The sequence below is a fragment of the Capricornis sumatraensis genome, chromosome 19 (genome assembly GCF_032405125.1).
Source record: "Capricornis sumatraensis isolate serow.1 chromosome 19, serow.2, whole genome shotgun sequence".
NCBI classification, from domain to species: domain Eukaryota; kingdom Metazoa; phylum Chordata; class Mammalia; order Artiodactyla; family Bovidae; genus Capricornis; species Capricornis sumatraensis.
Genome location: NC_091087.1, coordinates 14,715,543 through 14,742,581, shown reverse-complemented (window position 1 = coordinate 14,742,581; position 27,039 = coordinate 14,715,543).

The window sequence follows — 27,039 nt, the reverse complement described above, 5'->3', positions numbered from 1 at the left end:
CATATCAGCCAATTTTTGGATTTTGTTCTTCTCCTAACACCTGAGTGACACTGGAAGACAGAGCATGCCAGCCAACAATTCTTTTCAACCCACTTACCCAGCCATTCAAACTCTCTCCATCAGATTAGAGTGGAAGTTAATTTTTAACCAGATATAAACATGTTCTTGTGTATAAATATCTCAGGAAATTTTTTTCTGAAACATTTAGTTAAAGGAAACAATATGAATTATACAGAAAATTCTTTACAAAGAATTCTGCAGTATATGTTCTGACTATAGAAACAACCTTGTAAAGTCAATAAACAGTTTGGCCATGGAAGCCTGGTATGGGAAGAAGCTTGGTTAGGAAGAATCTGGAAGAATCAAGGCACACACAATGGAGGCGAAGAGAACACAAGAGAGTTGTTTCACCCCAGGTCCATGGTGTACTCAGGAGGAGAAGATGTTTTGAGGTGGATTCCCACTCAGCCATCGGTAAAGAAGGTTATGACCAACTGAGAGAGCATATTCAAAAGCAGAGACATTACTTTGCTGACTAAGATCCGTCTAGTGAAGGCTATGGTTTTTCCAGTGGTCATGTATGGATGTGAGAGTTGGACTTTGAAGAAGGCTGAGTGCCGAAGAATTGATGCTTTTGAACTGTGGTGTTGGAGAAGACTCTTGAGAGTCCCTTGGACTGCAAGGAGATCCAACCAGTCCATTCTGAAGGAGATCAGCCCTGGGATTTCTTTGAAAGGAATGATGCTGAAGCTGAAAACTCCAGTACTTTGGCCACCTCATGCGAAGAGTTGACTCATTGGAAAAGACTTTGATGTTGGGAGGGATTAGGGGCAGGAGGAGAAGGGGACGACAGAGGATGAGATGGCTGGATGGCATCACTGACTCGATGGACGTGAGTCTGAGTGAACTCCGGGAGATGGTGATGGACAGGGAGGCCTGGTGTGCTGCGATTCATGGGGTTGCAGAGTCGGACACGACTGAGCGACTGAACTGAACTGAACTGAAGGAAGAGGTAGTAAACTGTTAGCACCGCGCTACTGAGTGCTCTCTTGAGAGCTGGAGTTTTAGGATCGCCTGTCTCTCTCCTCTGAGACAGATGACTGCAAACAATGAATGGACAGAGCTGGGCATGGCTCAGCACTGACACCAACAATCCAACAAGCTTCTCATCATCACCTTCATCAAAGTCAAAGCACAGCAGGGGCCCCAAACCTTTTCCCAGTCCTCTTTACCTCACCTCCATGTGATGTGGTGCTTATAAGCCCATGCATCAGTCACGTCTTAATACATCTGGGTCCACATAAAGTATTTTGCAGCTATATTAACTCAACAAAAACTGGAAGTGTGTGCTTTTCTTCCTAGCTTCTGGGTAGAATTGCATTACCAAACTAGTCAGTTCCTTGAAGGTTACTTCCATCCAAGTGTTCTGACCCACCTTGGAAGGTATTGTTTGAACACATACTCCACATCTTTAGTAATGATGGAAATACATGTGCTTGGGAAGTTTGGAAACTGGTTATTTTTATTAAAGTTTAAGACTACCTAACAGCTCTTTACAAATAGGTCTGTGATTTATAGATCATTTCCTTGTTTTCAGGTCTGGGCCTTATGCTCAGGTATTGTTTGTGGGAAACAATAAATATGGATATCATGGAATAACATCAATCTAAATAAATTTACCACATTGTATGTTTCATTCTACATCTTGGTATTTCCAGTCAGTGCTATATTCTGTTTAAAATGTTAATTTATTGCTGCATTTCTTTAAGATGGTAATGTTGCTACATATATGCATGGTCTGTTTGTTTTGACTGCTATGTGTTATTCCATCTATTATGAGAGATATTCACATACACTGTGAATTTTCCACAAATACTGGTCTGTGGACATCTTTGCCATCTGCCACCAACAGGAGTTTTCCTAAAGCATATTTACCTTTTAATTCCCTGTGTTCTATTACGGTAAAACACTTATATGATTGGCCATCAGATTCCTTCTTCAGTAAACAGTCTGTTCATATATACTTTGCTTATTTTCTATTGTTTTTGTTCTTGCTTAATACTAGGTATTCCACATGTAATCTGACTACTAAACATTAACTTGTATTTGCGTAACAAATATTTTTTGCCAATGTGAGAGTTATCTTTCAACTTTACTTGTGATTTTGTTATGTTATGAAAGTGAAATTATTAATTGCTCAGTCATGTCCGACTGTTTGCAACCCCATGGACTGTATCTCTCCCAGGCTCCTCTCTCCATGGAATTCTCCAGGCAAGAATACTGGAGTAGATTGCCATTTTCTTCTCCAGGGGATCTTCTTGACCCAGAAATCAAACTCAGTTCTCCTGTATCACTGAGATTTACAATTTTAGAAGTAAAATGTGTCCTGATTTTTATCTCTCCTTTGTAATTTGTATATCTTAAGAAAGTATTTCCTATGCAAAAATTATGAACAAATTTTCTATATTTTCTGAAGGTTTAAAAGTTTCCATTGTCATACTTTTATTTGTAATCCATTTGAAACTACTGCTTCTAGTTACTGTTTCCATGTGGATACCAGTGGTACCCATGCCATGTATGACATAGTCCATCATTTCTGCACAATTAATAACTTGTAAAACTACCTCTGTATTATAGCAAGTGCACATATATTCCTGGGTCTGCTCCTGGGAACTCTATTATATATATTTATTGCAATATTTTAAAAGCAACTTGCCCAATCTTACCACAAAACAAATATCTTTTGGAGATTTTAGCTGACATCTAGTTTACTTTATAAACTTAATAGGATTCAAATATCTACACTGCTAAAACATAGCATCCAAGAACATAGAAATTTTTCTTGATTTAGAATTTTCCTTTTATTAGATTCAGTACTAAGTAACTCATCGGTTTTCTGGGTTTGTAGCATCATTTATATTATTTTTATGATGATATTAAAGCTGGCAAACATTGAAATTCCTTATTAATGCTAATGTTGATCTAGATGCTATGAATAATGTCAACTCTTCCTTTCAAATATTAATATCTCTTTCTTCTCCTAGTATTAATGTATTATCTAGAACACTCAACGTAATGATGAATAGTGGCACTAAAAGCAAATATCCTTGTCTTTTTCCCGACCTTAAATACGTGAATGTTAAGAATTTTAATTGCTTTGTAGTATTCAGTTCAGTTCAGTTCAGTCACTCAGTCCTGACCGACTCTGCAACCCCATGGACTGCAGCACGCCAGGCCCACCTGCCCATCACCAACTCCCAGAGTTTATCCAAACTAATGTCCATTGAGTCAGTGACACCATCCAACCATCTCACCCTCCATCATCCGCTTCTCCTTCCGCCTTCAATCTTACCCAACATCAGGGTCTTTTCAAATGAGTCAGCTCTTCGCATCAGGTTGCCAAAGTATTGGAGTTTCAGCTTCAGCACCAGTCCTTCCAATGAATATTCATGACTGATTTCCTTTAGGATGGACTGGTTGGATCTCCTTGCAGTCCAAGGCTCTCTCAAGAGTCTTCTCCAATACCACATTTCAAAACTATCAATTCTTTGACGCTCAGCTTTCCTTATAGTCCAACTCTCACATCCACACATGACTGTTGGAAAAACCATAGCCTTGACTAGACAGATCCTTTTTGGCAAAGTAATGTCTCTGCTTTTTAATATTGTAGTAATAGTAGAAACAATTTAACTAAGTAAAGAAGTCCTTTTCCATTTGTAGTGGACTAAAATGTTTTATTGTTGAATTCTATCTAATGATATTTTATATATACTGATATTTTAATATAGTTTTCCTTAATCTGGAAAATCTGTAGTCATATTAATATTCTAATACTACAAATTTTTTCATCCTTGGGTTAAATTTCACTTGTTTGTAATACATTATTTTAATATGATACATTGCTATATTTAATTTTTTAGTATTTCATATAAATCATTTCCCTTTATATCTATTCATGATTTATGGCTATATTTAATAGTAAGATTATATTGGCTTTGTAAATGAATTAAACAAAAGAATCTTACTTTCTTATTTAGTTTCTGAATTATTGCAAATATAAGGATTATCTCTTTCCTTGAAGCTTTGGAAACTTACCTGTAAAATCATCCAAGCCTGATTATTTTAGGGATTATATTGTTTACTTTCTATTTCATCTTTTATATGTATACATCTAATTTTTGTTTTTCCTTTGCCTTCTCTGTTTTTTAAATTTGTTCTTAATGTAAGAAGTTATTAGCTTGTATTGTCATTCATTTTTAACTTTTACTTTCACAAAATAAGCATTTAACATCTACTGTAAAATATTCTCATAGCTGCATTTACAAGTTTTGTAATATAAAACTATTTTTGTTGGCTACTTTGTTGCTTTTTCTAAATACTTTAGCAATTTCCATTTTGTTTTCTCAGGCAACTCATGAATTAGTAAAAAGTGTGTTTTGTGTTTTACATTGTGTTTATCTTTGACATCCTTGACGATAGCCTTCAGTGACACCACCTCCTGACACAGGTGCTTTTCTACAATTACTTCCCTAAGAATGTGGTTGGAACTCCCAGCTCTCCTCTGGGATTCCCTTCTGATGAATTTATTATGGACAAAACGATAGAATGTGCCCTCCAGGTTAGCTTGCAGGAAGACCCTCTTGTGCTCTCTCAAGCCCCCTGTCTGCAGGGTGCCACCTGTCATATTGTGAGTTGCCTTTTCACAAAGCTCGCCTGGCAAGGAACTGGGAACAGTTTCAAGCCAACAACCTCGAAATAACTGAATCCTGCCAACAACTGTACGAATGAGTTTGGAAGTGACAAAAGATGTGCTTCTGATTTAAAATGAATTACATAGCTATATCTGTCCTTCACATTAATATCACACTCGCATTAATAATTATATTGCTGTAATCAAGCAAGTATGTATAATTATATAATTATGTGTTATACCAGCAAGAAAATGAGTTTAGATGTTGGATAAACTTACATCAAATTCCTGCTTCATCATTTACATAACCTATGAGCACTCATGGAAACAGTGTTACCTTCTCTGGAGTTTTGGAGGTTACTCTGATTGAGATAACACTAGAGGAGCATATACTCAGCACATTCCTGGAAAATATTTTTTATTTGTAGACAAATACATGAACTGGGGCCTAAAAATGTTTGCTATCTTTGCCACAAATAAATATGAGACTTTTGTCTGGATACATATTAAAGACTTAGAGACATGTGTTTTTGTTTTTTTGGTTTTTTTTTTTTTTTTTTTTTTTTGGTGAGTAGACAAACATATATAATGTATTTTGGGATTCTCCAACTTTCAGACATTTATTCTCTTGTAACTTCCATATTTCAATTGCAGTGCTGACCAAATTGAATTAGTATTATTTACTAAAATATTGAAAACTAAAATCATAGAATCTGGTCCCATCATGTGATGTCAGATAGATGGGGAAGCTATGGAAACAGTGGCTGACTTTATTTTTTAGGGCTCCCAAATCACTACAGGTGGTGACTGCAGCCATGAAATTAAAAGACGCTTACTCCTTGGAAGAAAAGTTATGACCAAACTAGACAGCATATTAAAAAGCAGAGACATTACTTTGCCAACAAATATCCATCTAGTCAAAGCTGTGGTTTCTCCAGCAGTCATGCATGGATGTGAGAGTTGGACTATAAAGAAAGCTGAGCGCCAAAGAACTGATGCTTTTGAACTGTGGTGTTAGAGAAGACTCTTCAGAGTCCCTTGGAAAGAAAAGAGATCAAACCAGTCAATTCAAAAGGAAATTGGTCCTGAATATTCATTGGAATGACTGATGCTGAAGCTGAAGCTACAATTCTTTGGCCACCTAATACGAAGAACTGACTCACTGGAAAAGACCCTGATGCTGGGAAAGATTGAAGGTGGAATGAGAAGGGGATGACAGAGGATGAGATGGTTGAATGGCACCACCAACTTGATGGACAAGAGTTTGAGTAAACTCCGGGAGTTGGTGATGGACAGGGAGGCCCGGCGTGCTGTAGTCCATGGGTCGCAAAGAGTCAGACATGACTAAGCGACTGAACTGAACTAAAATATTGACACCTTAAAATATTTTGAAGAACAATAAATGAAATTAGAAGTCCTTAGGAAAACCAGGAGCATTCTTTGGTATTGAATTCCAAAGAATGCTCAAACTACCGCACTCATCTCACATGCTAGTAAAGTAATGCTCAAAATTCTCCAAGCCAGACTTCAACAGTGTATGAAGCATGAACTTCCAGATGTTCAAATTGGATTTAGAAAAGGCAGAGGAACTAGAGATCAAATTGCCAACATCCATTTGATTACAGAAAAAGCAAGAAAGTTCCAGAAAAACATCTACCTCTGCTTTATTGACTACACAAAAGCCTTTGACTGTGGGTTTCACAACAAACTGTAGAAAATGTTTTAAGTGATGGGAATAACAGACCACCTTACCTGTCTCCTGAGAAGTCTGTATTCAGGTCAAGAAACAACAGTTAGAACCAGACATGGAGCAACAGACTGGTTCCAAATCGCCTGGTTCCAAATCGGGAAAGGAGTATGTGAAGGCTGTATATTGTCCCTGCTTATTTAAATTACATACAGAGTACATCATATGAGATGCTGAGCTGGATGAAGCACAGGCTGGAATCAAGATTGCCGGGACAAATATCAATAACGTCAGATATGCAGATGACTCCACACTTATAGCAGAAAGTGAAGAGGAACTAAAGAGCCTCTTGATGAAAGTGAAAGAGGAGAGTAAAAAAGAACTGACTCATGTGAAGAACTGACTCATTTGAAAAGACCCTGATGCTGGGAAAGATTTAAGGCAGGAGGAGAAGTGGACGACAGAGGATGAGATGGTTGGATGGCATCACCGAGTCGATGGACATGAGTTTGAGTAAACTCCAGAAGTTGGTGATGGACAGGGAGGCCTGGCGTGCTGCCGTCCTTGGATCACAAAGAGTCAGACATGAGTGAGTGACTGAACTGAACTGAGGAAAACCGTAACCACAGGGTTGAAAAACATTTTGTTGCACTAGGTCTTACTGTTTCACTATAAGAACTGCAAACTTTTTTTTTTTTTTACCACCTTCAAAACACTTTATTTTTTTTATTTTTTTTAACTTTTTTTTTTAATTTTAAAATCTTTAATTCTTACATGTGTTCCCAAACATGAACCCCCCTCCCACCTCCCTCCCCATAACATCTCAGTGGGTCATCCCCATGCACCAACCCCAAGCATGCTGTATCCTGCGTCAGACATAGACTGGCGATTCAATTCTTACATGATAGTATACATGATAGAATGCCATTCTCCAAAATCATCCCACCCTCTCCCTCTCCCTCTGAGTCTAAAAGTCCTTTATACACAGCTGTGTCTTTTTTCCTGTCTTGCATACAGGGTCATCATTGCCATCTTTCTAAATTCCATATATATGTGTTAGTATACTGTATTGGTGTTTTTCTTTCTGGCTTACTTCACTCTGTATAATCGGCTCCAGTTTCATCCATCTCATCAGAACTGATTCAAATGTATTCTTTTTAACAGCTGAGTAATACTCCATTGTGTATATGTACCACAGCTTTCTTAGCCATTCATCTGCTGATGGACATCTAGGTTGTTTCCATGTCCTGGCTATTATAAACAGTGCTGCGATGAACATTGGGGTACATGTGTCTCTTTCAATTCTGGTTTCCTCGGTGTGTATGCCCAGCAGTGGGATTGCTGGATCATAAGGTAGTTCTATTTTCAATTTTTTAAGGAATCTCCACACTGTTCTCCATAGTGGCTGTACTAGTTGGCATTCCCACAAACAGTGTAGGAGGGTTCCCTTTTCTCCACACCTTCTCCAGCATTTATTGCTTGCAGATTTTTGGATCGCAGCCATTCTGACGGTTGTGAAGTGGTACCTCATTGTGGTTTTGATTTGCATTTCTCTGATAATGAGTGATGTTGAGCATCTTTTCATGTGTTTGTTAGCCATCCGTATGTCTTCTTTGGAGAAATGTCTATTTAGTTCTTTGGCCCATTTTTTGATTGGGTCATTTATTTTTCTGGAATTGAGCTGCATAAGTTGCTTGTATATTTTTGAGATTAGTTGTTTGTCAGTTGCTTCATTTGCTATTATTTTCTCCCATTCCGAAGGCTGTCTTTTCACCTTGCTTATAGTTTCCTTTGTTGTGCAGAAGCTTTTAATTTTAATTAGATCCCATTTGTTTATTTTTGCTTTTATTTCCAGAATTCTGGGAGGTGGATCATAGAGGATCCTGCTGTGATTTATGTCTGAGAGTGTTGTGCCTATGTTCTCCTCTAGGAGTTTTATAGTTTCTGGTCTTACATTTAGATCTTTAATCCATTTTGAGTTTATTTTTGTGTGCGGTGTTAGAAAGTGTTCTAGTTTCATTCTTTTACAAGTGGTTGACCAGTTTTCCCAGCACCACTTGTTAAAGAGACTGTCTTTACTCCATTGTATATTCTTGCCTCCTTTGTCAAAGATAAGGTGTCCATATGTGTGTGGATTTATCTCTGGGCTTTCTATTTTGTTCCATTGATCTATATGTCTGTCTTTGTGCCAGTACCATACTGTTTTGATGACTGTGGCTTTGTAGTAGAGCCTGAAGTCAGGCAAGTTGATTCCTCCAGTTCCATTCTTCTTTCTCAAGATTGCTTTGGCTATTCGAGGTTTTTTGTATTTCCATACAAATCTTGAAATTATTTGTTCTAGTTCTGTGAAAAATATGGCTGGTAGCTTGATAGGGATTGCATTGAATTTGTAAATTGCTTTGGGTAGTATACTGATTTTCACTATATTGATTCTTCTGATCCATGAACATGGTATATTTCTCCATCTATTAGTGTCCTCTTGGATTTCTTTCATCAGTGTTTTATAATTTTCTATATATAGGTCTTTAGTTTCTTTGGGTAGATATATTCCTAAGTATTTTATTCTTTTTGTTGCAATGGTGAATGGAATTGTTTCCTTAATTTCTTTTTCTACTTTCTCATTATTAGTGTATAGGAATGCAAGGGATTTCTGTGTGTTGATTTTATATCCTGCAACTTTACTATATTCATTGATGAGCTCTAGTAATTTTCTGGTGGAGTCTTTAGGGTTTTCCATGTAGAGGATCATGTCGTCTGCAAACAGTGAGAGTTTGACTTCTTCTTTTCCAATTTGGATTCCTTTTATTTCTTTTTCTGCTCTGATTGCTGTGGCCAAAACTTCCAGAACTATGTTGAATAGTAGTGGTGAAAGTGGACACCCTTGTCTTGTTACTGACTTTAGGGGAAATGCTTTCAATTTTTCACCATTGAGGATGGGTTTGTCATATATAGCTTTTATTATGTTGAGGTATGTTCCTTCTATTCCTACTTTCTGGAGAGTTTTTATCATAAATGGATGTTGAATTTTGTCAAAGGCCTTCTCTGCATCTAACTGCAAACTTTTATAAACTGAACACATTAACCCTTTCATTTTTTAAAAAAACTTTATTGAACTATAGCTGATTTACAATGGTGTGTTAATTTCTGCTATACAGCGAAGTGACTCAGTTATAATTATATGTACATTCTTTTTCATATTATTTTCCATTATGGTTTATCATGGGATATTGAATATAGTTCCCTGTGCTATACAGTAGGACCCTGTTGTTTATCCATCCTATACATAACAGTTTGCATCTAAAGTGAAGTGAAGTAAACTGAAATGACGTCAAGTGAAAGTCGTTCAGTCATGTCTGACTTTTTGCGACCCCATGGACTGTAGTCCATGGAATTCTCCAGGCAAAATACTGGAGTGGGTAACCTTTCCCTTCTCCAGGGGATCTTCCCAACCCAGGGATCGAACTCAGGTCTCCCTCAATGACAGTGAATTCTTTACCAGCTGAGTCACAAGGGAAGACCAAGAATAGTGGTGTGGGTAGCTGATCCCTTCTCCAGCAGATCTTCCCAACCCAGGAATCGAACCAGGGTCTCCTGAATTGCAGGCAGATTCTTTATCAACTGAGCTATCAGAGAAGCCCTGAGTTTGCATCTGCTAATCCCAAATTCCCAGTACTTCCCTTGTCCAACCCCTTTCCCTTGGCAACTGCAAGTCTTAAACACTTAAACTCTTCATTATGTTCAAGTTCCCTTTATCAATGTCACATATTTGATTTGCTGTCATAGAACAGATAGCTATCTATCACAAATATTCCTTGTTCATGACTAAGGTATTCTGAATTGTTCACAAGTGTCATTAAGAGATGGAAAGAGAGAGATTCACAAGCTGGAGAAAAGAAAAGAGGGAGAACAGGAGAAGAGTGTATGTATGGCCATGGGAAATGAGATCTCATCAGTTTTGAAAAGGAACCGGGAACCTATTGGTTGGAACCAACTGGAATGTAACTGCATCCTGGAGCAGTAAGAAAGGGGAAAGCTAGAAGGTCACTGCAAGTCTTAGCCTAAGGGATAGCATGATTCAAAACCAAAGAAGCCCAAACCAACCGTAGATCCAGGAGGCAGCTACAGGCACTTAGCAAATGCAAATACAGAAAAACAGCTGGGATCCAGGGGCAGGGGAAGGAAAAAGTTGGCACCTGGAACACAACTGCAGCCAAGAGGTCTGTCAGACTCACCATCCTTCAATACGGATGAATGTGTGGGTAACAGAGAACACAATGGGCAAGGGGGGGAGTGAGTCATGGAATTACAGGTAACAGGGAGGCCAGAAAGGACCCTGGGCTAAAGCGGAAATAATCAAAGTAGGGAAATTGCCAGGTGACATTATCATCTTACACAGCCCAGGTAAGGAAGAGGGCCTGAGGCAGTGTATATGTTATCTGTTATTCAGATGGGGGATTCTTGGGTCAACAAATGATAACAGAAAAAGTACTTATAATGATTTTTTTTAAAATTTTATAATTGAGAATAAGCTTCAAGGTGAGTTTAGCCTGGAAAAACTCAAGCATGTGTTAGTTGAACTCAAACTATTTCTTAATTGAATTTGAATATTTGTGCATATAATTCCCATTTCTAATTTCAAGCAAAATTCTCTTTAATATGGACTTCTCTGGCAATCCAGTGCTTAAGACTCAGTGCTTCCACTGCAGGGGGCATGGGTTCAATCCCCACCCAGGAAGATCCCGTGTGCCACACAGCATGGAAAAAAATATATATATTGGCAATATGGTGGTGTTTTTTCCTCATTCATCAAAGCATAAGCAGAGTCTCAGAAGTGGTCTGAGAGTAATCCAAGGTCCCACAATATGATGAGGGCAGAGTGGCTATGAGAGCTCAAGTCTTCAGTTCCTGGAGTAACTCCTGTTTCTGGCTCAACTTTTAATTTTATAATTGAGAATAAGCTTCAAAGTGACTTTAGCTTGGAAAAACTCAAGCATGTGTTAGTTGAACTCAAACTATTGAGTTCAGATTCAAGTCTTCAGATTCCCGGAGTAACTCCTGTTTCTGGCTCAACTATTGGGAGCTTCACCATACCATTCTTATTGTACTGAGATAACCCTGGGTTAATCTGGCCAAGCAATTTCAAGTTTCCAAATCTATATTCTTGATAGGTACTTCTTAGTCCTAGATGTGGAGAAAATTATATTGCCTGTGATTGTATGTCTAATTTACATAATAAGATATTTAATTAAAAGAAGTTCCTTTAAGGAGATAAACTAGTGATGGTTAGTTATACCCCATTTCTCCACAAAAGTTGAATGTGAAGCTGCTATGAAAATTCTCAAGATCTTTGTAAATACAACTAACAATTTTATTAGTGGTCTAGGAGGTATAAGCACCTACGTAAGAATTTTACAAAATTCTAAAAGCAGTATGTGTTTGGGAGTGTCCTAAACTCTAGGAATTGTCTATGTCTCAACTCTTGTCATCTCTCCTCCATACAAATATATCCTCCAAGAAAAATAACTGCATATTATCTTTTAATGAAAATACAGATATATGCTGCTGAAGCCAATTGCTGGATATCAGAATTATGTCCAAGGGAAACTCCAGGTTGCCTGGAGTAGGATGTTCAAAGCCAAAGGTAGTTGGTGAGATAATTAGAATAAAGAAATGGAGCCAGACAGAATTTACAAAAATAGAGAATTAACAGGGCAGATAAGCAGATCATAGAGGATGAAATGAGAAGTGGTCCAGTTAAACAATAGCTGAGTTTTTTTTTTTTACATAATTCTACCAAAGACTTGTATGGGCAGTTGAGCCCCGTTTACAAATTCTGGCCCAACTGGACAGCAGGATATAAGATCTATAATTATTTCTGTTCTTTCAGGCTTTGACAATTTATGTTTAAATTCTCTAGAACAGTGGTTCCCAACCTTTCTGACACTAGGGACCAGTTTTGTGGAAGACCATTTTTCCAGAGTCTGGGCAAGTGTGGGGCGGGGGTGGGGGGATTGGTGATGGGAGGTGATGGTTTCAGGATGATTATCAGAAGGAGCAGGCAACTTAGATCCCTTGCATGCGCAATTCCCGGTAGGATTCATGCTCCTATGAAAATCTAATGCCGCCACAAATATGACAGGAGGTTGAGCTCAGGTTGTGAGGTAAGTGATGGAAATCATCTGTAAATACAAATGAAGCTTCCCTTGCTCACCCGACACTCACTTCATAATGTGTGGCCTTGTTCCTGACAGGCCAGGAACCAGGACCCATCCATGGCCTGGGGGCTGGGGACCCTTGTCCAGAGGACCATTTACCTAAGGGTAGATCTATACTTGTGTAAGAAAAAGCTACATCATTAGAAATTTATATAATATAAATTAAAGACACTTTTTTTGGGGGGGGGCTGCACTTGGGCTTTGTTGTGGAGAAGACAATGGCACCCCACTCCAGTACTCTGCCTGGAGAATCCCAGGGACAGAAGAGCCCAGTGGGCTGCCATCTATGGGGTCGCACAGAGTTGGACACGACTGAAGTGACTCAGCAGCAGCAGCAGCAGCAGCAGCAGCAGGGCTTTGTAGCTGTGCTAAGGTTTTCTCTAGTTGTGATGAATGGCAGGCTGCTCTTCGACGTCCTACGTGGGATTCTCATTGCGTGTCTTCCTCTTACTGCAGAGCACAGGCTGTAGGTGCCTGGGCTTCAGTAGTTGTGGCCCTAGAGGGTGCAGGTGCCAGTACTTGTGGCACACGGGCTCAGTAGCTGGCACTGGTGGGCTTTAGTTGCTCTATAGCATGTGCAATCTTCCCAGACCAAGGATTAAACGCATATTCCCCTCTACTGGCAGGTGGATTCTTATCCACTGTACCGCCAGGGAAGTCCTATAGAGAAGCACTAAATCCCTTCATGGTGACCGCAGATCCTCATGACTAGCAAAAACCTTATTAAATCCACTTGTTGTCTCTCACTGTGTCTCTCACTGAATTCTTTCTGTGATGAGACATCAAGAAACTGAGTTTTATTAGGTCCTGAAAGCAGGTCTGTGGGACCTGATTTTTGGCTTTGTTATGTTATGAAGACCATGGGTTTTGGCTGGGTTTGAGTCCCAGGCATGTGGGTTAAATTTCCAAACTGGTTCAAGTCCTAAGCAGGGTTTTGGCTGAATTTGAGACCCAACCATGTGGGTTAGAATCCAAAGGGGGTTCAAGTCCCAATCTGAGGTAAATGGTTTCATTGCCATCTCTCCCTGCCATTCACCTTTGGCAGAGCCTATAACAGATGCTAATATGTGTTAAGGGACCAGACCTGAGCCATGACAGGCTCAACAAGTTATACTAGGCCTCTTGTAAAACCTGAGTCATGATTCCAGGAAACCACACCCTGGGAAAGTCCCTGCTGGTGCCAAACCTGAGTCAATCAGGATAGGGATGCGGGATTTGAAAATCGCACGCGCGCTTACCGCTCAGCCAATCACTACCTGCCAGCTGTACTAAGAACCGCCTGTATAAAAGCAGCTGTGATTCAGAGCTCGGGGCTCTCATCAAAACTCCACTGCGCTGGATGAGACGGGAGCCCTAGCTCAAGCTAGCAATAAAACCCCTTTATGCTTTTGCATTGCTGTGGACGTCTTATTCTCTCAGTTTTGGGGACTCGGACTTCAGGCATAACATTTGGGGGCTCGTCCGGGATCCCTTTAACTGGCAAGAATAACACTCTCCTGGTAGAAGGGGTTTCCTCACTTGGAGGAAAGATTTCTGAACACTGGTGTTAAGTTTGGTTAGCCAGTGTAAGACCGAGGCCCAGCATATACGCTGGAAGGCTGCTGGCTTTGCTGGAAAGAGAACTTCTCTCTCGATCCCGAATCTGGTGGGCAGTGGATGCCCTTCAGAAAGGTAACCTCGAGGTATAGGGGGATTTGGGGGGCCCCAGGAAGACCTAGTACTGTGTTCTTGGCCGAGGTTTGTCTCTCCTCTGTTAGTCACATCTTTGTGTGTGCCGGCATTGTCACTGCTCTCTGTGTGTTCATCTCGTCACCTGTGTTCTATTCTGTAATCATGGGGCAAGAGACTTCCACTCCGTCGTCCCTTATGACTGACCATTTTTCTGATTTTAAGTCTAGAGCACAGAATCTATTGGTGCTGGTGAAGAAGAACAAATCAGTAACATTTTGCTAGTCTGAATAAGCTACTTTTACCGCTAAATAGGCGCCGGCAGGGACAATCAACCTGTCCGCCGTTTGAGCGGTGAAATCTGTATAGTTTCATCCTCAGTGACCTTCTAGAGTCTATCCTTTTTCGCCCATGATCCCACTTGGGATGACTGTCTTCACCACAGAGGAACATGAGCGGATTTTGTTGGAGGTGCACAAAAACGTTCCAGGGGTGGACGGAAGACCTACCATACAGCCTAATCTAATTGACGAGGGATTCCCTCTGACATGACCCCACTGGGATTTCAAGCACACTGAAGGAAGGGAGCATCTCCGAGTGTACCGCCAGACTCTCATGGCTGGCCTTCGAGCAGCCGCCAGGAAACCAACAAATTTGGCCAAGGTAAATTTGGTTAGACAGGAACCAACTGAGAGCCCGGCAGCCTTCTTAGAGAGGTTAATGGAAGCTGTCAGACAGTACACCCCCATGGACCCACAGGCTGATGAGTCATGCGTGGCAGTTATACTAGCATTTTGTGAATCAGGCAGCCCTGGACATTAGGAAAAAGTTGCAAAAAAATAAATAGGCCAGGGGAAATTTAGTGAGGGCGGCAGAAGATGAAGCAGGGGCGACAGTGGCTGACACAGGCCATGAAAGAGACTATTCCGCAGATTCCTGAGCCAGTGACCCCTCGCCAAATGAGGGAATTCCTAGGGACTATTGGGCACTGAAGACTGTGGATCATCAGGTTTGCCGAGAAGGCCTGACCACTGTATGAAGGAGGTTGATGGCATTGGACCTTGGGTGCACTGTAACCATGTGCGCCGTGCCACTCCAGAGGAACAAGAGAAGGTCCAGGAAAAATGGAAGGTGACACCGCATCCCTTCCATCCTTTAAGAATGAAGCTCATCTACCAGCAGGTCCCGGATGAATCACTCTGACTCTCCTGTTGGTGGCCATCTTCCTCGCCCCTGGGACAGCCAGCGCTAACCCGCACCCACCCGCCAAAATCACCTGGAAGCTTCGGAACAGACTGACTCGGGAGGTACTCAATTCGACCACAGGAATTCACCCCCCCCCCCCCAATACTTGGTGGCCGGATTTGTACTTTAACCTGGGAAAACTGATCGACAGTGGTTGGGAGGGACAATGGCTGAGGAACTATGGATTCTGGGCATGCCCTGGACACATAAAGAACAACTGGGGAACTTGCAGGGGCCTACAACATTATTTCTGTTGGGCCTGGAGCTGTGTGACCTCCAATGACAGGGCAGGGAAATGGGGGGTAGGGAACCGGGACTTGGTCAACTTCTCGTTTGTCTATCCCCTACCCGGAGTTGGAGTCAGGAACATACCCAGCCACAAGATTGATCAGGTGAAAGTAATGTTCAATCAGGAGTCAGCTAAGCAGGAGAGGTCTTGGGTTTCCGGGCTATCTTGGGGTTTCCAGCTCTATGTCAGGTGGCCCGGCCCATACTCTGGAGGAATTCTAGTTATTAGCCAGACAATAGAACCCATCCAGACCCAAAGTGTGGGCCCCAGTCAGGTCGAGAATCCAGGCTCACAAAAAGTAATTAAGGCAAACCCGACCCAGGGGGCTACAATGCTGAGCCCTATGCCCTTCGTTTCCCGGCCAGGGATCCAGCTCAATGAAACAGAGGCCCTCGGACCCTTGACCCCCATCCCCGACTCAAAAATGTCAGACCCATTATGGCATGTAGTTAAGGCAGCCTTTACAGCCCTAAATCATTCCAACCCAAATGCAACCCAATCCTGCTGGCTCTGTTATACTCTTTACCCTCCCTTTTATGAAGCAATAGGCTTAAATGTTTCTTACAACCAGACCACCAGCCCAAATCCACCTCAACATCACTGGGGAGAACACAGGGTCGATCTCACAATGAGAGAAGTTTGGGGAAGGGGACTTTGCCTAGGTGCAGTTCCACCTGAAAAGACCCACTTGTGCAACCAAACTGCTATTCTTACAGGACTAGATGAAACAAAATGGATTGTGCCTGAGGCAGGAGGTTGGTGAGTCTGTTCCCATACCGGGCTGACTCCTTGTTTACATGCATCAGTTTTTAATCAGAGTAGAGAATTTTGTGTTTTGGTGGCTGTAATACCAAGGATCCTATACCACTCTGAGGAGGTTATGTACACTCATTGGGATCGAGAAATAGCGAGCCAGCCAAGGGAAATGCTTAGAAATAAGAGAGAGCCCATCATGGCCATCACATTAGCAACCATGTTTAGTCTTGGGATCGCCGGAGCAGGAACTGGGTTAGCTGCCGTGTCCCTCCAAGGCCAAGGGTTCACTTCCTTGTGGGCAGCTATAGATGAAGATATAACCCACATAGAGGAATCAGTTAGTCACCTAGAGAAATCACTAACTTCCCTGTCCAAGGTGGTCTTACAAAACCGAAGAGGGTTAGATCTGATGTTCCTGCAACAAGGGGGACTCTGAGCTGCCCTGAGGGAAGAATGTTGTTTGTACGCAGACCACACCAGGGTAGTAAGAGAATCTATGGCCAAAGTAAGGGAAGGGCTAGCCCAACGAAAAAGAGAGCGAGAAGCCCAACAGGGATGGTTTGAGTCCTGGTTCCAACAGTCCCCATGGTTAACAACACTGATTTCCACCCCGGTGGGCCCTCTCATAGTGCTACTACTGATTCTCACTCTTGGCCCCTGCATCCTAAATAGACTTATCACATTTGTTAAGGAACACATCAATACAGTCCAAGTACTAGTACTCAGGCAGCAATATCAGGCCCTGCCCCAAAATGCTGAGGAAGATTCCTCAATAAAACTAAAGACGGGGGGGGGGGGGGGGGGGGATGTTAAGGGAACAGACCTGAGCCATGACAGGCTCAACAAGTTATACTAGGCCTAAGATTCAGATTCTTGTAAAACCTGAGTCATGATTCTGGGAAACCACACCCTGGGAAAGTCCCTGCTGGCACCAAACCTGAGCCAATCAGGATAGGGATGCAGGATTTGAAAATCGCACGCGCGCGTATGGCTCAGCCAATCACTACCCGCCAGCTGTACTAAGAACCGCCTGTATAAAAGCAGCTGTGATTCAGAGCTCAGGGCTTTTGTCAAGACTCCACTGTGCTGGATGAGATGGGAGCCCTAGCTCGAGCTAGCAATAAAACCCCTTTATGCTTTTGCATTGCTGTGGACATCTTATTCTCTCAGTTTTGGGGACTCGGGCTTCGGGCATAACAATATGAGCAACTGGTAGAGTTAAACGTGATTTCAGGGTCTCCCTCTCCCTGTCACAAGGGTGTGTTGAAGCTGGGAGATAATACATAAATGACTGGCTCTGTATTAATGTCTTTCCTCTCAGCTTCCAGTAATATATACCCAGAGAAACAGTGGTTTTAGTTAGAGTTCACTCAAGAAACATACTGGGGAAAGTAAGTTATATAATATTAAGACCAAGCAGAACCCTGTGGGGCTTCCCTTGTGGCTCAGCAGGGAAAGAATTCATCTGCAATGCAGGAGACCTAGGTTCGATCCCTGGGTTGGGAAGATACCCTGGAGAAGGGAAAGGCTACCCATTTCAGTAAGGCCTTCCTTAGTAGCTCAGTTGGTAAAGAATCCATTTGCAATGCAGGAGACCCAGTTCGATCCCCAGGTCAGGAAGATCCCCTGGAGAAGGAAATGGCAACCCACTCCAGTACTGTTGCCCTGAGAACTCCATGGACAGAGGAGACTGTTGGGCTACAGTCCATGTGATTGCAAATGACACAAATGTCAACTACAAATTGGCAGTTACCAAGAGCATTGCCAACAACTGAACAACAAAGGCATTTGCCATCTGCCTCTACAGAGATTAAACTCCGTGCTGCTGTTACTGTTGAACTTCAACAATCCCTGAGGGAGTTCAGGGTGGAGTGAGGCACTCTGTGCTCCAGGGAATCTGGTGGGACAGGCCTTTAGATGGCTGGATGTTTTTAGGAACAGAGTTTATGATTTCAATTCTGGCATCTCTTCATATCTAGAGAAGCACTAAATCCCTTCATGGTGACATCAGATCCTCATGAGTAACAAAAACGTTATGCAAAATGAATGCTTCATGGCATTGAACCCCCCCTTCACCAAAAACCTTATATATTGACTTTCCCTCACTGGCGTTTGAAGCACTATCTCAGAGCTATCTGGGATGCTTCCTCCCAGGCTGCAGTCCTCATTTTGCCCCAAACCGTGCTTATTTAACTTATATGCAGAGTATATCATGAGAAATGCTGGGCTGGATGAAGCACAAGCTGGAATCAAGATTGCCAGGGTAAATATCAATAACCTCAGATATGCAGATGACATTACCCTTATGGCAGAAAGTGAAGAACTAAAAGCCTCCTGATGAAAGTGAAAGAGGAGAGTGAAAAAGTTGACTTAAAGCTCAACATTCAGAAAACAAAGGTCATGGCATCTGGTCCCATCACTTCATGGCAAATAGATGGAGAAACAGTGGAAACAGTGAGAGACTTTGTCTTTTTGGGCTCCAAAATCACTGCAGATGGTGACTGAAGCCATGAAATTAAAAGACACTTACTCCTTGGAAGAAAAGTTGTGACCAACCTAGACAACATATTAAAAAGCAGAGACATTACTTTGCCAACAAAGATCCACCTAGTCAAGGCTATTGTTTTTCCAGTAGTCATGTATGGATGTGAGAGTTGGACTATAAAGAAAGCTGAGCACTGAAGAATTGATGTTTTTGAACTGTGGTGTCGGAGAAGACTCTTGAGAGTCCCTTGGACTCCAAGGAGATCCAACCAGTCCATCCTAAAGGAAATCAGTTCTGAATATTCATTGGAGGGACTGATGTTGAAGCTGAAATTCCAATACTTTGGCTACCTGATGCAAAGAGCTGACTCATTTGGAAAGACCCTGATTCTGGGGAAAATTGAAGGTGAGTGGAGAAGGGGATGACAGAGGATAAGATGATTGGATGGCATCACTGACTAATGGACATGAGTTTGAGTAGACTCTGGGAGCTGGTAATGGACAGGGAGGCCTAGCGTGCTGCAGTCCATGAGGTCGCAAAGAGTCGGACATGACTGAGCGACTGAACTGAACTGAACTGAGCTGAACTGCAAGCTTAACTCACAACTCTCAAGTTATACATCTTTTTTTAGTCAACCTGACTATGTAACTAACTTTCACTTTTCACTTTCAAAACCTTGTGGGGCTCCTGGGTACAGAAGACTCTTTGTCTCCTCCCCTGAGTTACAGAGGACAGGTTGTTGCCAGTGCTCTTGGTAAGTGCCAATTTGTAGCTGACAGTTCCAACTCACAACCCCAACATTGTGCTTTTTTTTTTCAGTCAACAGCTGATTCCATCTCTGTTTCTCATTTATAATAGTAGGTCTTTCTTCACTCTTAGAAGGGGCAGTTGCTAACTAGAGAAGGAAGGGGTTGTTGCTACAATAGAGGAGCAGTCAAGAAATCATAGTGGTGCCTTGGGAGCAGGATCCTGGGTCCCCATCAAGAGATACACATAACAATATCTTTGAGTTCTTCTGCAGAACTGAAACGTCCAACAAATGGAAGACATTAACTACTTGGTGAAACACTCATCATTCCAAAGAAGGTTACAGTTTTCCCATCACCACCTGATCTCAGATGATCTCTGGATTGAAGGAATACACACTTCTTACACCCTGATCCTTATGTGGAACCCTGCCCCTGGGCAATGAGGCAAGGTCCTAGACCCTCCTGAAGGGATAGACATAACAATATCTTTGAGTTTTTCTACAGGACTAAGGCTACCACCCAGGTGGAAGCTGGCAACTTGAGGGTGAGTGCAAGATTCCTGGAGCACCACCCTGTTACCTCATCACCAATCTATCAGGATAAAGTCACACACCCTGAAGCCTTCATCTTAAGTTTTGCCTGTTAAAAACTTCTCCCTGAAAACCATCTTAGAGTTCAAGTTTTTGAGCTCGAGTCACCTATTCTTTTCGCTTAGCCTTGCAATAAACGTTTCCCTGCTCCAAACTCTGACTTCTCCATTTGTTTGGCCTCATTGGGCATTCGGCACAGGAACTTACGTTCAGTAGCTGCTAAAAAGATAAAACAAATGTAAAAAGATCTCAGTGTATCATACCTTTTACTCTGTATGTCTCACACCAGCCTGCTGAAAGAAACAACATAGATCTGAACTGAAATATGAAAATATAGCATAAGTATACAGCATATTTCAGAGAATTCTAGTCCTGGGTATACTCACTCATTTTTGCAATATTGTTTCCTACATGGCTTAATTTTTCTTTTAATCAATGAAAATGTGAAAACTTTCTATTAATTAAAATGTCTCCAAAAGTTCTTGTTAGGCTGTAAAACTACACTTACAAATAAAGTGAAGAAATTTATTGATGAAGCATGTGATCTTTATTGAGATTTCATCACTGAGTAATTACAAGACTGATTGTGCTTTGTCAGCAACTGAGAGAAAGTTTGAGTCTGAAGTGAATAGAGGATTTCATTTTCCAACTCTACTGCTTATTTATCAGCTGTCATAGAGGAAATTTGCAAAATAATATTGAATACATTTCTGAGCATCAGGTTCTTTGTGACTGGGATGCTGACTCTCCTCTTTTAAGGGTCCATAAAGATCACCTTGCACAGGGACCACAATAGAAGAGAGATGCAAATAAGGAAAAGAGGAAATAACTGGACTATGTCTTTTTATCCTATGATTTGATTTCCTACTCTTTCTTATCACAATGCTATGAAATAATAGGAGCCAGAGATATTAGCAAAGAAACAGGGGGAAAACCCCTCATGTTCCAGCTTCTTTCACAATATGAGATTCCTATTCATTTTCTCAAGTATTAAACTAAAAACTACATTACTTGTAACCCACCCCCAATTCCATCTTCCACCCCACCATAAAAGCTCTTATCATGAAGAGGGAGGATTTGTTATCTTTCTCTTTCTTTCTCTTCCCCTCCTCCCTCCCATCCAAACCCAAACACATCACATTCACATACACACAACAAACAAGAGGCAAATTATGTTGCACTGAAGGAGATTTCCTGCCCTCCAGTCTAGCTGGTAAAGAGAGTTTATCAACAAAGATCTTAAACAAATGGTTGAAATGAAGGTACTCTTTGCCAGTGGGATGAGATGTGCTAACTGTGCCAACTAAAGGTTGGCACTTGCCATCTACTTCTACAAGGATTAATTCACAAGCTGCTGTGACCACAGACCTTCAAAATATCCCCTGAAAGAAGTTCAGGGTGAAGATCATGAACGAGGCACTCTGTGCCCTGGGAAAACTTCCAGAATAGGCCATCAGATAGTTGGATATTTTCAGGAGATTTTATGAGCCGGACTCTTACATTGCTTCATATCTAGAAAAGCACTAAGATCTTTCATGGTGATGTATGCTCCTCTGACTGGCAGTAACCCTCCTGGAACTAGCAGTAACTTTCTGCAAAAAATATGTGCTTGATTATATTTACTCCCCTCTTCACCACAATCATGTATATATGAATTTCCTCTACCTTTTTGGGGCAATTTCTTAGAGTTATCCGAAATGCTCTCTCCCAGGCTATAATCCTCATTTTGCCCAAAATAAAACTCAACGCACAACCCCAACACTGTGCATTTTTTTTTTCTCAGTCAGCAACGGAGACCACCTCTGTTTCTCATTTACAATAGTAGGTCTTTCTTCACTCTTAGAATCTGTAGAGTGTGTTGTATGTAAAGAGACAGTTCTTACACCTTTTGTAATCATAGCTTGATTAAATGTATCTGCACAATGAACTAGTGCCAAGGGAGTAAAGCATAAGTCTATCCTGGAGACAGAACAAGGAAGCAAATTTTTCAGTGAAAATGTTGCCCATCATTGAGAGACAGAAGGAAGGAGTGAGGGGAAGAGTCAGGGAAATTTCAAGTCTGCCTTTCTCCCATACTAGTATATGTCCGTGTCTTTCTCTCCCTCATTCTTGAAAAGAAAACATTCTAGGAACCTTAAATTAGGGATAAAGGAAGGTTTGAATGAGTGGTTTAAGGAGAACCCTACACTGCTTTTCCCTAAGGTCATTTGTAGTTTATTTCTAGAGAAGTCAAGAAGGTAAGACTCCTCTGGAGCGTGCATGAAGATGCTCTGTTTTACTAGATATGTGTCTCAAAGTGTGATATTGGGCTGAATGGACCTGCTAATATCTTATGACAATAGCTGTCTGAAACCATTACATTGTTCCCTTGCTCCATGAGGAACTTTTATGGACATGCTATCCAAGGTCATGCTGGCTTCAAGTGGTCTGTTAGGCAACAGATCACAAAGGAAGCATGAAGTGCAATTCCAATGATCCTGTATCCCACCTAGAGTCCAGAGAGCAATCATCCTTTGACATGGGCTTCACAGTCCAGGATGTGTTATCTTTTAAATATTTAAATGTGTGGTTTTGAAACTGCATAACTCAGATCTAACCCAGCCAAAGTTCCTGTTGGGACTTTTTAATTAATTAATTAATTTTTTGGCTGTGTTGGGCCTCAGTTACAGCAAGAGGGATTTTCGTTGCGGTGTGCAGCCTCTCTAGTTGTGGCATAAGGGCTCCAGAGTGCATGCGTTCCATAGTTGTGGTGTGCAGGCTTGCTTACCCCATGGCATATGGAATCACAGTTCCCTGAACAGGGATTGTACTGTGTCTTGCACTGGAAGGGAGATTATAACATTGGGCTGCCAGGGGGGTCCTGAGACTATCTTTTAATTAAAATTACTCACCTGGCATCAGGACTTAAGCCCAGGTGCTCTGTGACTCAACACAGGAAAAAGTCAGTGAAAGACAAAGTAATAGGTAAGAACCGGATTTATTTAGAGAGATACAAATTCCAGAGACAGAATGTGGCCATCTCAAAAGAAGAGAGCATCCCCAGGGCATGGAGTCATCTCAGAAATTGAAAGTGGCCTTAAAAAATACCTACTACCGTGGGCAAGAATCCCTTAGAAGAAATCGAGTAGTAATCATAGTTAACAAAAGAGTCCAAAATACAGTACTTGGGTGCAATCTCAAAAATGACAGAATGATCTCTCTTCGTTTCCGAGGCAAACCATTCAATATCAGAGTAATCCAAGTCTATGACCCAACAAGTAATGCTGAAGAAGCTGAAATTAAACGGTTCTATGAAGACCTACAGTACCTTCTAGAACTAACACCCAAAAAAGATGTTTTTTTTTTTTTTTTTTCATTATAGGGGACTGGAATGCAAAAGTAGGAAGTCAAGAGATACCTCCAGTAGCAGGAAAATTTGGCCTTGGAGTACAGAATGAAGCAAGGCAAAGGCTAACAGAGTTTTGCCAAGAGAATGCACTGATCATAGCAAACACCCTCTTCCAACAGCGCAAGAGATTGCTACATATGGACATCACCAGATGGTCAATACCAAAATCAGACTGATTGTATTCTTTGCAGTTGAAGATGGAGAACCTCTATACAGTTAGCAAAAACAAGATCAGGAGCTGACTGTGGCTCAGATCATGAACTCTTTATTTCCAAATTCAGACTTAAATTGAAGAAAGCAGGGGAAAAAAACCACTAGACCACTCAGGTATGACCCTTATGATTATACAGTGGAAGTGAGAAATAGATTCAAGGGATTAGATCTGATAGACAGTGTGCCTGAAGAACTATGGACGAAGGTTTATAACATTGTTCAGGGGACAGAAATCAAGACCATCCCCAAGAAAAAGAAATGCAAAAAGGCAAAGTGGTTGTCTGACAAGGCCTTACAAATAGTTGAGAAAAGAAGAGAAGTTAAAGGCAAAGGAGAAAAGGAAAGATATATCCATCTGAATGCAGAGTTCCAAAGAACAGCAAGGAGAGATAAGAAAGCCTTCTTCAGTGATCAATGCAAAAAAATAGAGGAAAATAATAGAATGGGAAAGACGAGAGATCTCTTCAAGAAAATTAGAGATACCAAGAGAACATTTCATGCAAAGATGGGCACAATAAAGGACAGAAATGGCATGGACCCAACAGAAGCAGAAGGTATTAAGAAGAGGTGGCAAGAATATATAAAAGAACTATACCAAAAAGATCTTCATGTCCCAGACAACCACTATGGTGTGATCACTCACCTAGACCCAGACATCTTGGAATACGAAGATCAGTGGGCTTTAGGAAATATCACTACAAACAAAGCTAATGGAAGTGATGGGATTCCAGTTGAGCTATTTCAAATCCTAAAAGATAATGCTGTGAAAGTGCTGCACTCAATATGCCAGCAGAAACAGAAAACTCAGCAGTGGCCACAGGAATGGAAAAGATCAGTTTTCATTCCAATCCCAAAGAAAGGAAATGCCAAAGAATATTCAAGCTACTGCACAATTGCATTCATTTCACACACTAGCAAAGTAATGCTCAAAATCCTCCAAGACAGGCTTCAACAGTACGTGAACTGAGAACTTCCAGGTGCTCAAGGTAGTTTTAGAAAAGGCAGAGGAATCAGATATCAAATTGCCAACATCTGTTGGATCATAGAAAAAGCAAGAGTTCCAGAAAAGCATCTACTACTGCTTTATTGACTACACCAAAGCCTTTGACTGAGTGGATCACAGCAAACTGTGGAAAATTCTGAAAGTGATGGGAATACCAGACCGCTTTACCTGCTTCCTGAGAAATCTGTATGTAGGTCAGATTACACCTGCATACAGATTTAGTTAGAACTGGACATGGAACATCACCCTGCTTATTTAACTTATATTCAGAATACATCAAGAGAAATGCTGGGATGAATGAAGCACAAGCTGGAATCAAGATTGCTGGGAGGAATATCAATAACCTCAAATATGCAGATGACACCACCCTTATAGCAGAAAGTGAAGTAGAACTAAAGATCCTCTTGATAAATGTGAAAGAGGAGAGTGAAAAAGTTGTTTTGAAACTCAACATTCAGAAAAGTAAGATCATGGCATCCAGTCCCATCACTTTATGGCAGATAGATGGGGAAACAATGGAAACAGTGAGAGACTTCATTTTTGGGGGGCTCCAAAATCACTGCAGCAGGTGACTGCAGCCATGAAATTAAAAGACGCTTGCTCCTTGGAAGAAATTTATGACCAACCTAGACAGCATATTAAAAAGCAGAGACATTATTTTGTTAAAAAAAAAAAAAAAAAGGTCCATCTAGTCAAAGCTATGGTTTTTCCAGTAGTCATTTATGGACGTGAGAGTTGGACTATAAAGAGAGCTGGAGCTCTGAAGAATTGATGCTTTTGAACTGTGGTGTTGGAGAAGACTCTTGAGAGTCCCTTGGACTGCAAGGAGATCAAACCAGCCCATCCTAAAGGAAATCAGTCCTGAATATTCATTGGAAGGAATGATGCTGAAGCTGAAGCTGAAGCTCCAATATTTTGGCCATTGGATTTGAAGAACTGACTCATTTGAAAAGATCTTAATGCTGGGTAAGATTGAAGGCAGGAGGACAAAGGGCCGACAGAGGATGAGATGGTTGAATGGTATCACTGACTCAATGGACATGAGTTTGAGTCTGCTCCGGGAGTTGGTGATGGACAGGGAAGCCTGGCATGCTGCAGTCCCTGGAGTCACAAAGAGTTGAACATGACTGAGTGACTGGACTGAACTAAAATATGAAGTGGTTAGTTTCTAATGGGCTCAGTAATTTCATAGGATAATAAGTGGGAAGATCATTCTATTTCAGGGAAGGGGCAGGGATTTTGAAGAATTAAGCCACCAATCACTTTTTGACCTTTTATGGTAGGCCTCAGAACTGGCACGTTGCCTGTGGGTGTGTCATTTAACATGCCAAAGTATCACAGTTGATGTATAATGAGGTTTAAGTTGTACTGGAAGTCCAATCTTCCACCATCGCTGACTTGGTTGCTGCTAACCAGTTTCTGTCATGTCCTCGGTGGCTATGCCGTTCATTTAGGACTGTGGACGCTGACCCTGTCCCTGCTGCTTCACTATGTGGCCTCCCGTTGTGCCCTTTCCCTAGGGGCATATGTTAGGGCTGGATTTAGGAAAGCCCTTCATAACTCATGGGCTGCCCTGGTGGTTCAGACAGTAAAGAATCTGACTGCAATACAGGGGACCAGGGTTCAATCCCTGGGTTAGGAAGATCCCTTGGAGAAGGAAATGGCTACTCATGCCAGTATTCTTACCTGAAGAATTACATAGACAGAGAAGCCTGGGGGGCTACATTCCATGGGGTTGCAGAGAATCAGACATGCCTGAGGGACTAACACTTTCACTTTTTCTTGGTTGGAACTAATGGCAATTAACTCTAGATCACTATTAGTCATGGTCTCTGAATTGTTTGTAAACCCATAATTTAAAAGCTATGCTTTTAGTAATTTTCCAAGATGTATAGACATGCAGTGTATTTGTATTTGGATGAAAAACACATCTAAACTCTTGAGGTAGGCAACCCCAGTTTAATTGACCTCCAGCTGTGTGTCTTCAACCACCCCAAAACGGTGAGGTGCCTATTAGCCATACTTGTATTATATGATGATGATGGTAATAATAATGATGAA